The 10184-nt window shown below is 42.0% G+C and overlaps 1 pseudogene across 1 annotated transcript; it reads left to right on the top strand.

Moving 5' to 3' along the window:
* The first annotated feature begins 1482 nt into the window (after positions 1 to 1482).
* LOC103080196 (ubiquitin-fold modifier 1 pseudogene) lies at positions 1483 to 1745 on the top strand (annotated as a pseudogene). The gene has a single exon (XR_014368707.1). The product of XR_014368707.1 is annotated as a ubiquitin-fold modifier 1 pseudogene (transcript).
* Positions 1746 to 10184: the final 8439 nt, after the last annotated feature.

Genomic DNA, 10184 nt, shown 5'->3' with positions numbered 1-10184 from the left:
AGCTAGACTCCCAACCCAGTGTGGCTTTAGATAGTGGTGTGTGGGAGCCAGCTTACACTGGCTCATGAGAGCCAATTGTTAAACTTTCAGGGAATTTTGCAAGCCAGTTGTTAGAGTCATTATTTAAAAAGTAAATTATATAGACTTACAAATAAATATAACAAAAACAAAGGTAATTATTGCTCAAGACTCATTCTATTTATGTTGCTACATTTTACTAGTATGTATAGTCTAAAGGTTGTTAGCATGTACTGTATCTATATGGTGGAAATACTATATAATGAAATGCTGCTATGCATCTCTTTCCAACTCTACCTTCAGTGATATTACATTGGCCATAGTGAGAGCAGTATTTACACCAAGGAAATTAGCACATGTTACAAATCTATCAGCTTTTTCCACCAGAAAGCTGGTTGTTAAACATTTACCAGCATACCACTGGGCTTAGGGAGGCATAACATGCATGTTAATATCCTTGGGTAATTCCAGAAATGTCTGTGGAGGGAAATTGGACTTCCTGATTGTAAAGGACTTGGGGAATCATGATTTAGGGTCTTAAAATCATGACTTTATTTGTGCTTACTGACAGGAAATACCTGGGCCAGACTAGTGCTCAGAGGAACCCAGCTATCACTGTGCTGATATCAGAAAGATGTCCCTATGGAGTGTCCTCAAAGAAGGCACTTTGCAACACAGTGAACAGCAGCCTCATGATTCCTTTTAGTAAACACAGCACAGACTTTCATAGGGTTGTTTTATATGCCTCTTGATATTAGCCAGTAGCCAATATGGTGTGAAAGTGAATAGGTTTAGGTAGCAAAGTGTGAAGGTTGTGATAGTGATATATAGCTCTTTGCTGCCTTGACTAATCCAGGATAACTTATAAATGAATGAATCAACATTCATCAGGCTGTCCTTCCATGAATATGATTCCTCTTAATCAAGTCTTTAATAGTCTTAAATGGCAGTAAGTTCTAAATTTTACTAGATATACCCTGAGGGCACCCATCCTGTATATCAAATGTCATAGACTTTTGTAGTCAGCTTAATTCAAGGATACTGAGAAACCAGACAAGGACACATGCATCAGTAGGAGGCCACCCCTGTCAGTACAGAGCCAGACCTGGTATACACCTAGGCAGGGCCAAGAATTTTGCTTAGGATTTACTTTTGGTTTCATTTCAATACACATATGAGAGAATAATCAAGCACCAGAGTGATCAGCTAAGCCATAAGGCATGTCCTCAGTCATTTTAGCCCCCCAAATTATAAAGCCAGGTATAACCAAATACCTCTTCCCCTGCCCTTGGTCAAAACCCTCCCCCTTCCTCCAGTTCTGACACCCCCAACTCTCTCTCTCTGTCTCTCTCTCTCTCTCAGTGGAACATTGTCTCTTAAGGAAACTCTCTGGTGTATGCTTCACGATAAAATGATCACAAAATAAATGCCTAGGTTAGAGTGGGGTTTCTGTCCAGACCGGCTGCACCATGTCGAAGGTTTCCTTTAAGATCACGCTGACGTCGGACCCGCAGCTGCCGTACAAAGTACTCAGTGTTCCCGAAAGTACACCTTTTACAGCAGTCTTAAAGTTTGCAGCAGAAGAATTTAAAGTTCCTGCAGCAACAGGTGCAGTTATTACCAATGATGGAGTAGGAATAAATCCTGCACAGACTGCTGGAAATGTTTTTCTAAAGCACGGTTCAGAACTGCGAATAGTTCCTAGAGATTGTGTTGGAAGTTGTTAATATCTGCTGCTTGGAACATAAAATCCCCTTCCAGAATAAATATTGGTATTTTTATTGTTGTAAAATTGGAGTCAGGCATTTGAAATCCTATGAAAACACCAATAGTTGATGAAGTAATGAAAGGTAACTCTCTGTCCTTTCTTGTTGTTCACACTCTTCACGTGAAGAGGGGACACTTCTCTGTTGAGGGTGTCATCACCATAGAAGATCACATTACTACCTCACAGCACACACAGGTGGTTCGTTGGGGGTAAATGGATTATCCACCTGTGTCTTATAAGTGGAGGATGCTTCTGATCATTCTTTCTGAGAACATTTGGAAAATTAAAATTTACTGAATCTTCCTATTTGTCTTTGAGTTAAAAATGTAAAAAAGATGATCAATCCGTACGTGGCAGTTTGCTTGATAGCATCTGACTTGCAGACACAAAAATAGTTGAATTCTTCATTATATATCGTTTATGATAAAGGATCACATCAATGAATAACTGTCCTTTTATCATTTAGCTTGTTTTAAAGTTTCAAACTTCTTGAGTTCTTATAAATTTTAATTTAAAATTCAAAGAGCCAAAAACTGAATTTTTGATCTAGCCCCTTACGTGTGACATTGGTATCCCATATGCCAAAGGGTTTGAGACTGAAGTAGGAGCATCAGTTGCTGAATTATGCATATTCCTTTATTGATCTTTTTTTAAAAAAAACCTTTAAAACAGAAATCCTAATATCCTAGAATATTAGGATAATATTTCTAAATAACGTTTGGGGAGAAAGTATTGTTGTAAAGAAGATCTAATGTTCACAACAGAGCTCAAGGAAATACTAACTGAAATGCTCACTAATTCTCCCTACTGAAGACCCAACATTTAAGGAAGTGTTAAGATTAGTTACTAGAATGAATAAGAAGCTAGGAAAGGCAGATGGGGAAGCCCAGATGACCAGGCTTCTAGTAAGAAGGAAAGAAACAAAAATGAAGGGGAGCAGAAAACTGTAACAAGAGTGTCACAGAAAAGGCCAAACTGGATAGACAAAACTGCAGAGGCTATGTTGGGAAGAACTGAAAGGAAAATAAAATACTTGACGTTGTTATAAGGAGCAGAAGGCAATCAGAGAAAGCAAAGCATAGGCCTTGTCAACATACGGATTGCAAAATTCCCCGTAGAGAATCTAAGGAATGATATGCATAAGGGAAGATTTAGTTTGCCTTTAGAGAGGACATCAATATCTGTGCACATCTTGAAAGGTGAAATGAAGGCTCGTAGTGATTGAGAACCAGTGCTTGACTTGCTGTATTCTAGATGGTAAGCTCTGGAGGCAGGCCTGGTGTCTGTCTTGCTCTTTCTAGGCCTGGAAATGTAGGCTTTCATTGAATATGTGTAGAATTATTCATGAATAAAGTATTTCTAAGACCAGTTTTTATCTAAGTGTGCATAGGCTCTAGGTTCATTGGGAAAAAAAATAATGCAACAGAATCAGTATCCGAAGGGTAATATTGGTTAAGTTTAATGAAGTAACTAGATATTGTTCATATATTTGACAAATGAACGGCAGGATTCTGAATTGTAAAGGGAAAAAAAAATTGTGCTGAGGTAGTATGTTGCTAATGTTTGGGGAATTTTTTATTTTTATAAACAAAGTCTGATGCTTAAAGACTCCTGGTCTTTAGCAACATTAAGCCTCAGTTAACCAGAAATTTATGAATACACATTTTCTGAATTTTTGTTTTATTTAGATGTCCCCCATTCTGTTTCTAGCACAAAATTCTGCCTGATTTGTTACATTAGTAAGTTTTATGATGTCTTATACCATAATTTGTTTAATATGTTTTTCTTTGGTTGGAAAATTTTATTGCAGTAAGTTCTTAAAAAATATTTTCTTAAAGAACTAGACATTTTGTTATTAAATAAATGTGATCTGTAACTTCTTTGTGCAGAATGTTTTGAAGTGTTGTATTTAGTTTAAATGCTTTATTGGTATGTAATTAATATCTTGTGAAAATACATTTTCTTATACCATAAAAAAATAAAATAAATGCCTAGTAATTGAAGGAGTTAACTGTAGAGCTGTTAACTATAAGACAATTAAAGTTGGAGGGCAGCTATCACAAAGGATGACTAATTTTTGAAGACTTGATCTGTGGCTCTTTTTTTTTTTTTTCCCCTCGTAATTAGATTACAGGGCTGTCTATTTAGGTCACTCCCTAGTTTGTTACAATAAAACCATGTCATCTACCTATATGAGATTGTTTCTCTTTCAGTGCTCTCCTATCTTTCTCATTCAAAGATATTTAAGAAATAACTCAATGTGTTTGTTGGTGAAGAAAAGTACACCAAATGGGAAAGTTTGTTTCAAATAAAACAGTTTGTAAGTGTTTTGTTTCTAATGACGGTGGCTCTCCTCATATAGTATATCAAAATTATGTTTGTCACCTTTTCAGTTGGAGAAGGTTTGCTTCTGAATGGTTCATAAGTCTCTGTTTCAGCAGGCTTTGGTAAATAAAACAAACAAAGGGATATTAAGTTTTTAAATGTAGTTATAAAATGAGTGGCTCTCCCCTAAGACCACATTAAAATTAATGGCATGTATCTCCTAAAACTAGAACCAGATGTGTCTGTGAGCTGTGAAAAATATTTATTGGAGTGACATCAACCCTAATAGACCCTTTTATATAGGGAACACTGGTTAAATAGAATATTTTTCAGTTATTCAAGTCTTGATTCAAACCAAATCTAGTCTACTATAAATACATTCTTAATTGAAATACCCTAATGTTACTTGTTATTTGAGGACGTCTTATAGCGAATAGACCTCCAAAGCAAAGTGAATAATGAATTGTTTCAGTATTTATGAAATATTTAGTATGTTTGATTCTGTACTGAAGAAAACATGATCTTCCCAACTTTCAAGTGGTTTAATGGCTGTTTGGGAAAATGACCACAAAATAATTTGGAGTGGGACAAGCATTGGCTTGAAGGTGGGAGACCAAAGTAGCTAAATACCCTTAAACAAATCTGTCTTTCTGAACCTTGGCTTCATTACCTACAAAATTAGTTGCGTTAATGATCTCCAGAGTTTCTTCCAGCTCTAACAAGTCTTTGATTCTAGGACACACAAATGAAACCCAAAATGTAACATAATATTGTACAGGCTGTCCCCAGCTTAGGAACTGGATCAACTCCAAAAGGTCAATTGTTTGGAACACAGAATATATTTTCCCACAGAGACTGTGGTACAAGTGGTGGTTAAATCCTAGATCCGTCTGCAAAACCAATTTAATCCTTAATGTAACTGTAGAACAGTATCCATGGTAATATGGACTCTAACCACCAATTACGTATAACAAAGTTTATGGGAAAAGCCATTGAGGGATTCCAATTTGGTATGGCAGAAAACATCTATCAGTGTTTTTTCCACTACCTGAAGCAATAGGCATGAAGCAATTCTAGTTCTAATTTACAGGCAGACCTGGCCCCAAGTGGTAAACAAAGCCTGGACTGGCAGCATGGAGAGTGAGGCTCTGATACCTCTGATCTCATAAGGGGGGCAGGGGTCGGGATTGCTGAGGACAGTTCATGGTGTCTGGAGTTTTGGTTGCCAGGAAGGAGTTGGCTCCAAACCAAAGGATAGGGAATGTAAGGGCAGGAGGAAAAAAAGGGAGTGAACATGTATGTGCTGGAAACTTTTAAGAGAAAAGATGCAATTACTTTTTTTTCTATTGGAGTATAATTGCTTTACAAGGGTGTGTTAGTTTCTGCTTTATAACAAAGCGCATCAGTTATACATATACATATGTTCCCATATCTCTTCCCTCTTGCATCTCCCTCCCTCCCACCCTCCCTATCCCACCCCTCCAAGAGGTCACAAAGCACAGAGCTGATCTCCTTGTGCTCTGCGGCTGCTTCCCACTAGCTATCTACCTTACGTTTGGTAGTGTATATATGTCCATGCCTCTCTCTCGCTTTGTCACAGCTTACCCTTCCCCCTCCCCATATCCTCAAGTCCATTCTCTAGTAGGTCTGTGTCTTTATTCCTGTCTTACCCCTAGGTTCTTCATGACATTTTTTTCCTTAAATTCCATATATATGTGTTAGCATACGGTATTTGTCTCTCTCTTTCTGACTTACTTCACTCTGTATGACAAGACTCTAGGTCTATCCACATAAAAAGAAACGAAATTGAGCTATTTGTAATGAGGTGGATGCAATTACTTTTGATCTCACTCCCTTTGTGGTTGAGGAAGTTGAGATCTAGGAAGGGTGCATTGCACTGACTTAATAGCAAAACTAGGACTTGAATCTAGACCTAATGATTCTTAGCCCAGATCCCTCCCCTCCCCTCTCCCCCTCCCCTCTGGCTGTCGTGCTGTGCAAGAACCTACTCTTTTCATCTGCCTCTCTTTCCTGCACAGGAATCCCTAGAACCCTTTACCTCCACCCCATCCTTATCCTATTTTTCATCCTCTGGTCTTCCAGGGCAGTCTGGTCAACGATCAGCACAGCAGTTTTCTGTTTTGCCCATGTGTGGTTTAACAGTGCCACCAGCTCAAAGAATGACTTTCTAGTTGCTAGAAAGAAGCCCCTCAGACTCCTCTCCAGTTTGGCACAAACCACCTAGAGAATGAGACTGAGTAATCCCAAACTCTAGTGACACTGAGGTATTTCTAGTAGTGATGTTAAGACAGAACCCAAACTGGCTGGGAGAGCCAGTGTCCCAATGCCCAGGTGACAGGCATTGCTCCTTTGTCAGAAAGAAGGCTTCTGGCAGGAGGTTCCTAAGTGTACCATGTGCTGGGAATTTTTACTGACTATCACATTTAATCCCTCTAAAAATCCTGTGAGGTCAGTATTTTCCCTTTCATAGATGTGGGAATGAAGACTCAAAAGCCTTCGGCTTGCCTTGAGTCACCAGGTTGGTCTGATTTCTGAGCCCTGGCTGGAACAGCCAGGCAGGGCAACTTAGAGACTGGGGCTGGTTCGGTGGACCAGCTCTGGGACACTGTTGTGAGAGCAAGTGGGAAGTGAGGAGAAGGGTGGGCCCTGGCAGTGGCTGTAATCTGCTTTGATGGCAGGGATAGCTTGCTCAAAGCAGGATGGGAGTGGGCAGAAGCTGGGTGATTTCTCAGTAGGGCAGATACTTCCGGAATGAGAGGGAAGGAGGGTTCATTCACACCTACAGCCAGGGGGAGGGTGGGGAATGCCTGCCCCACACACCTGAGAGGGCTCCCGGGCCAGGCCAACAGTCCCACTTATGCAACCCTGATTTGTCCATATTTTATGCCAGGCCTGCAGGAGTAGTGCTCAGGAGTGTGGTTCAGATCCTGAGCTTTTTAGAATTCCTGAGGGAGAGAACAGTGAGGTCAGGTAAGGCCATAATACAACTGGTGCAGCTGAGGGGGCTTGAGCTGGGTTGTGAAGCATTGTGGGGTTTACATCAGTGCCTTTCACATAAAGTGTCTGTGTGTTTGTTGTCAGAATCATCTAGGGAACTTTTGGAAAATACCAATGTTTGATTTCCCTTCCTCCCCTTAGGAAGTCCTATCTCAGCATTGGGAGTAGAGGAGTAGATATTTTCAAACAATGCCCTAGGGAATTCTCATAGGGACATGCATCCCTCCTCCATTTTTCACTGGCATAGATCTCAAAAGATAAAGCAAAACATAACAAAGAGACACTCAGGTAGGAGAGCCAGGGGAGGGCTCTTCGGGTGAAGGGATCCTTTCTGGTGAAGTTTGCAAAAGTATAAGGAGCCTGGAATGCCTGGGGCAGAGGGTGTACACAGGGAGTGGTAGGAAATAGGGTGGGGTGATTAAGGTGAGCAGTCAAGAAGGAACTGGAATGCTGGGCAGGAGAGTTTAAACCTCATGCTGTTTGAAACAGGAAACTGTTCATGTATTCTCATTCAGTGATTATCTACTGAACACCTACTCTGTGCCAGGCACTGTGTTATGTGCTGGGGATACAGCAGAGAACAAAATAAAGTGTTTGCTCAACAAGTTTGTATTCTGGTAGAGGAACTGTAGGGTGATCAGTCCATCCCAGTTTGCCTGGGACTTTCTGTTTTCTGGGTTTTTTTGGGGGGGGAGTTAACATTTTATTATTTTTAAAAAATTAATTAAATGTCAGGTCTTGGTTGAGGCACGTGGGATCTTTCATTGCAGTGCGCAGGTTTCTCTCTAGTTGTGACGTGTGGGCTCAGTAGCCCCGTGGCATGTGGGATCTTAGTTCCCTGACCAGGGATCGAACCCTCATCCCCTGCATTGGAAGGTGGATTCTTAACCACTGGACTGCCAGGGAAGTCCCAACTTTCTGCGGTTTTAACACTGAAAGTGCCTTAGCCCAAGAACCCCCTGGGCCAAGCAGAATAGTTGGTTTCCTAGGAGGTGGAATGTGCATGCATGCCGTTGTAATACTAGGGGTCATAAAGAAACCTAAAGCAGGGTAAGAAGTTGGGGATAAAGAAAAATGCTTTTTTAGAGCGGGTGGTCAGGGAGGATCTCTGAGAACATGATAAATGAGTAGCAATCTGAATAAAACGAGAGTGAGGGCCATGTAAATATCTCAGAGTAGGTTGGTGAGGGGTGATTATTTCTAGCAGAGAGAAATACCGTGTAAAGGCCCTGAGGTGGAAACATGCTTGACATAGATGAAGTATAGCCTTGGCAAAGAGGTTGAGAGAAGGAGTCAGAAGCAGAGAAGGTCCCAAGAGAGTGAGCCATGCTGGAGACACTGGATTATATTGAGTGGGATGGGAGCCCATGAAGGGCTGAGAACAGAGGCGTGACCTAATCCCTCAAAAGGTGGGGAAAACAGGAGTGGGAACAGGAAGACCATTTAGGAAGCAACTTCATTAGGAAGTCTTGAAGAGTTCCTTCTCAAAAGGTTTGATCAGGGCTTCCCTGGTGGTGCAGTGGTTGAGAGTCCGCCTGCCGATGCAGGGGACACGGGTTCGTGCCTCGGTCCGGGAAGATACCACATGCCGCGGAGTGGCTGGGCCCGTGAGCCATGGCCGCTGAGCCTGTGCGTCCGGAGCCTGTGCTCCGCAACGGGAGAGGCCACAACAGTGAGAGGCCCTCGTACCGCAAAAAAAAAAAAAAAAAAAAAAATCCTTAAAAAAAAGGTTTGATCAGAGAAAGAGCAGGATACAATGCCATTCAAGTAAATGAGCCTGGGCAGGATTGGGCTGACCCAGGCTGTCCTACGGTGATGACATTGGGAATGGAAATGTGGAAACATCTAGAACTGTCTTGGAGACAGGGTTAACAGAAGTTGGTGGTGCAGGATTTACAGGGGGATGAAGGAGGGTGATGATTCCAAGCTAGTCTTCCACACATTAGTTTTCCTAGTTTGAATTTCTCCCTTGATTGTCCTGATCCAAACGTCACGGATCATGAAGCTTTCTACTAGAATGAGGAAGATTCCATGGTAGGGTCGCAAGAGCAGGAACTTGGGGTCATACAATCCAGGGCACACACCGTGGCTCCATCACAGACAAGCCATGCCCCTCAGACAGCTCACCTAATCTCTGGGGCTCTCAGTATCCCTGCCAGTGGAATAGGAATGATACTGCCTGGCAGAGTTGGGAGCACAAAATGAAGTAACACTCACAGAGGACCTAGTTCAGGACATGCTGAGCCGTCAGTCTGGGTTCATTCTCTCCCTCTGTTTACACCCTGGGAGTTCAGTATGTGTGCCTGCGCATTTTCAGACGTTATCAGTACTCCGCATGTCATTTTGTGCTCTTTGGCCCCCTTTCCGTCTCCCGCAGCCTCTTATTCCGTACACACATTGCTCTGTGTTGCTGGAGTGCACACTCTGGTCATTTTGTTCTCCTTCCTCTTCACTGGCTCCGCCTCTGTTCGGATGTGCCTTTCCTTTCATTTGGACAGTTTTAGAAACCTCCCACCTGGTCCTCCCATCGTCCAGCCTATACTCTTATATCCTTCAGGCCACATCATCTTCAGTATAAAATCTAAACAGCTGAGCAGGTCTTGTAGCGTCCACATTGCCTCTGCCTACTTTTCTGTAAACTGCTCCCTGATTTACGCCCGTCTTTGGCCCCACCCTCCATCCTCCACCCCTGACAAGTCTACTGTTTTATTCCTTGTGCTCCCATGGTAGTTTGTACCTCCTGAACTTATCTCCCATTATTTGCGTATAAAAAGAGCAAGGTATTTGGTGCAGGGGTTCAGAGCTCAGTCTCTGGAGCCACCCAGCCTCCATCCTAATCCCAGCCCTGTTACTTACCAGTTGGGCCCAATGATTAGGGATTAATTAAATAAACGATGATACTTCCCTAAACTGGAATGCCATGACCTTGAGCGAGTTATTTCATCGTGTGCTTCAGGGACAATAATAATATCCACCTCACAGGGTTGTCATGAGTATTAAGAGTTAATACATTCGGGCTGCCCAGGTGGCACAGTGGTTAAGAACCTGCCTGCCA

The sequence above is a fragment of the Lipotes vexillifer genome, unplaced genomic scaffold (genome assembly GCF_000442215.2).
Source record: "Lipotes vexillifer unplaced genomic scaffold, Lipotes_vexillifer_v1.1 scaffold717, whole genome shotgun sequence".
Lineage (NCBI taxonomy): Eukaryota > Metazoa > Chordata > Mammalia > Artiodactyla > Lipotidae > Lipotes > Lipotes vexillifer.
The sequence above is the reverse complement of the archived record's forward strand: the minus strand, read 5'-3'. Positions and strand labels throughout refer to the sequence as shown.